The 3,694-nt window shown below is 47.1% G+C and overlaps 1 protein-coding gene and 1 long non-coding RNA gene across 3 annotated transcripts in view; one reads left to right on the top strand and one right to left on the bottom strand.

Moving 5' to 3' along the window:
• The first annotated feature begins 1,271 nt into the window (after positions 1-1,271).
• HOXB6 (homeobox B6) overlaps positions 1,272-3,694 on the top strand; it is an 8,705-nt gene continuing 6,282 nt past the window's right edge. The window contains exon 1 of the mRNA XM_085313022.1: positions 1,272-1,727. The gene's annotated coding sequence lies outside the window, so the exon portion shown is untranslated. The remainder of the gene's footprint in view (positions 1,728-3,694) is intronic.
• Positions 1,773-3,694, bottom strand: part of LOC146591376 (uncharacterized) — a 20,383-nt gene continuing 18,461 nt past the window's right edge. For both annotated transcript variants that reach the window (XR_014896823.1, XR_014896824.1), the window contains one exon: positions 1,773-2,492. This is a non-coding gene — a long non-coding RNA (uncharacterized LOC146591376). The remainder of the gene's footprint in view (positions 2,493-3,694) is intronic.

The following is a 3,694-nucleotide window of genomic DNA, read 5'->3' on the forward strand; positions in this document are numbered from 1 at the left end:
AAAAAAAAAAAAAAAAAAAAGGCAGCGCGCTCGGAGTACTCCTGGCTCGGGAATGCGGGAATGGCAGCTTTCCACCTTCTTGCCTTCCTTCCTGCTCTGTCTGCCTGTCTTTTCACCACCCCGCCGTCGCAGATAACTTCACGTCTTGGAGAAGAGGCGCAGGGCATCTTTTAGCAGGTCTCAGCGCAAATAAGGTGCCACGTCAAGCATATGCGCGCCCACATTCGTAATACAGGTTAGCGGTACCTACTGTATATACTAATTATGGCAAGCTCATTATTAAAGGCATGAGCTATTAYGGCTTTTGCACACTGAAATCCTACTTGCTGAGAAGGAAAAATCTCCCTTTTTCCTTGATGATATCCCGTGGTGAAAGCTCCTTACAACAGCACTCTRTGCATAACGGGGGGAAAAAAAGTGATTTCCAGAAATTTCCCCCCCGCTCCCGCGCCTCTGCGCTGCGCTGGCCCCGCTCGCAGCCGCATGGCACAGCCCGCTGCAGCCGGGGCAAGGAGGCGTTCAAGAGCGTTAAATAAATAATTATTAGAAAAAAGGAGGGGGTAGAGGAAGGCACGGCTAGTCTATAGCGCTAACGGCACCGCTTACCGGCGGGGTCCCCCCCGCGAGCGGCGCCCGCGCTATAGCGGGGTGCGGGGCCCGGCGGGGCCGGGGGGGCCGCGGCGCCGGGCGCAGCCCGCGGCTCAGCTCTGCCCGCGCACGGCACCGCTCACGCTGCACCTTTAGCAGCCTCTTTCTGGGCTCTGCAAGTGCGGCTTCCCCCCTTGCTGCAGAAAGGTTCCCCATTGCCGGGAAAAAAAAAAAAAAATATCAACCCCCCGCCGGAGCCCCGCTGTTTTACCGTATCTTTACCCGTTCAAACGCCAACGCCAGTCTCAAATTCTATATCCTGCAGGGTGGGGGTTATTATTGTTCATAGCTTAATGTGTAAGGTATTATTCGATTATTTCTATCAAACACTCCTCCATATGCAACCAAGGGGGGAAAAATCCCTGAAACCGCTTTCATATTCTTTTATTTTTGTTTAAAAAAAAGATGGCGGCTAAGAAAAAGACTGCTGTTAAACCGGTCATGAAGAAATGCAATAAATTCCTTGTTGTTTTATGAAAATTTACAACTTTGTGATAGAACTTTATGAGTGGCTGGGTTCTGGGATTGGCCAGAGCCGGTCATGTGGACTGCTAACCGTGAACATGAACTTTTTATTATTTCCCATGTGGTTATATTGCACCATTCTTCTGTCCGCTGCACCTTGGGTCGGATCAGTGTCCTCTATAGGGCTCTCGCCTCTTTACATTTTTTTACTTTTGTGTATAAGCTCGATAGGGCTAAAACAGGGGAGAGGGGAGGGGGGGAAGCCTATACACACATACACACACACACATAAATACACACATACACACACTCACATACAAAAAGAGCTATATGATTTTTTTTTTAATTCCTGGGTTAATTTGCCTGCTGATTTGGAATCTCAGTAGTAATGGAGGGGAAGTGGAGATTCTGGACCGAGTGGAGGCTATCATTTTTCAAAGAGGGAAGTTACTCCATTTTCTATGCAAATGACAGAAATGCAAGAAGCTATCACAAGTCAGAGAGGCAATCGACGGCTATCAGGTTGGGACAATATTTGTCAGCTAACAGATAACCAAACGCTGTCTATCTCTCCCCATATATGTTACATATTCCACAGAAATGGACGTCAAAAGGTAAGGGAACATTATCTGTTTCTCTTCATTTAATTTTAATCGCGAAACTGCATTTGTCAAACTGCCTTTTCTATTTCATTCCCCATCTCCCTCTCCCCCCCTACCCAGGGAACAAAAATAGAAAGAAAACGGTGGGGTAGTAAGTAAAGGAGAATTAGAAGAAATCAGGGGTGTTGGGATTCTAAGATCTGTTTAAGTGAAATCTTCCCCCAGAAGGGTGGTATAGGGTGAGAAAGAGAGGAAAAAAAGAGAGAAAATGAAAAGAAAGGAAAAGGAATGAAAAGAAGAAGAAAGGGGGAGAAAGAAATAAAGAAGGAAAAGGAAAGAAAAAGAAAGAAAGAAAGAAAGAAAGAAAGAAAGAAAGAAAAAGAAAAAGAAAGACAGAAAGACAGAAAGACAGACAGACAGAAAGAAAGAAAGAAAGAAAGAAAGAAAGAAAGAAAGAATTGGAATAAAAAGAAATATAAAGCCTGTAAGGTCACCTGGAGATAGTAGACTTGAAATGAAGGATTTTGCAGTAGCTCGGTGACGGAGGCTTTTAGATACTGCCTTTAAAAAAATACCAAGCCCTTTGTGGGTAGTTGTCGTGTTTTATTTTTTCCCCTCGCAGAATCTCTTGCCAGTTTGCCTGTCTTCGGGCGAGCCCAGCAATTTGGCGGAGTTGGCGCAGCAGCCGGCTGGGTTTTGCGTTGCTCTCCAGGGTCGTTATTACGTGGGTGGTTTCTTCAAAGAGGGCAGTTCGCGGCAGTCCTCGAGAATAAGGTTCTGGAAATTAGAGGGGAAAAAARGGGGAAAAAAGAAAAAGAGGAAAAAAAATTAAGAAGAATGAAGCCAACCCAGAGCGCAGCGCTCTCATTGTATTTTTTTTTCCCTCGTGAAACTCCCCAATGAAGCTGACGTTGCGATGCAATAAACCTCCTCGTACTTAATTGCGTTCTGCGGTGTTAACGGGGCTTCACGGCTTTTCAGCCCGGAATAGCGTCTAGTGTTTCAGACCCATGTTGTGTTGGTTGGTCCCTTCCACAGATTGAGACCAGGTTGTGTGAAAATAGCCCTCCAGTTGCCTTTCCTTTGCATATCTGATCGCCTAACGCTTGCCTTTGGTTTTAAGAAAATATTTGTCCAGAGATGCCCGTCATTTTGAATGTGTGGTTTTTTTTAAAGATTTCAGAATTTTGAAATATAGTACTAATTGCTACTGTTACGAGGTGATTTTAAAATATGATAATATAGGAGCCTGTGTGTGTGAAGCGAGATTGAGTAAGAAGAGATTCATTACTTAAGCATAAAACATTTTATGACGGGACGATTTATCTCACCTAGCCTGACTGTGCCGGAATATTGTGTGAACAAGAGTAAATGATCGCAAGCCATGAAAATAATAAACAGAAAGTCATTTTTTAAAAGCTATTTCTTCCCGAACCTGTTACATTTTTCATAAATCACAGGAAAATGAATGCGGTTCAAATGCCTTATCTCTCTTTCCCCTAAGTATCTCCGCACTCGCCGCGCTCTTTTTTTTTGTTGTTGTTGTTGGTGGTGGTGGTTTTTCGAGGGGAAGGAGGGTATTTCTTTTTGTTGGCGCTAAGAAAGAAAAAAGATTAGCAACCTAGCTCAAAACCAGATTGCTGTCGCTTCTTCCACATCCCGCGTGGGCAACCACTTGTGGAAGCCCGCAGCGGAGCGGCAGCAGGTCTCTTTAACCATTTCGAGCCGGTCCCGCGAGGGGCGGCCGAGCAGCCCGGGGGAGCCCCGGGGGCGGCCGCGCTGCCCGTCGCGGGGCTCCCCCGGCTCCACCCGCCGCTCCCTCCTTGAGGGAGGGAGGGGGGAAAGGAAAGAAAGATCAGACAATAAAATCAAAGCGAAGCCACCCGGAGCGGCGGCCCCCGGAGCCGCCGCCGCGCCGCGGGACTCGCCCATTCCCCGCCGTCTGCTGCCATCTACCGTCGGCGGCGGCGGGCGGCGGC

Source organism: Rhea americana, unplaced genomic scaffold (assembly GCF_003343005.1).
Source record: "Rhea americana isolate MKP2758 unplaced genomic scaffold, rheAme1 scaffold_374, whole genome shotgun sequence".
Taxonomy (NCBI): Eukaryota; Metazoa; Chordata; class Aves; order Rheiformes; family Rheidae; genus Rhea; species Rhea americana.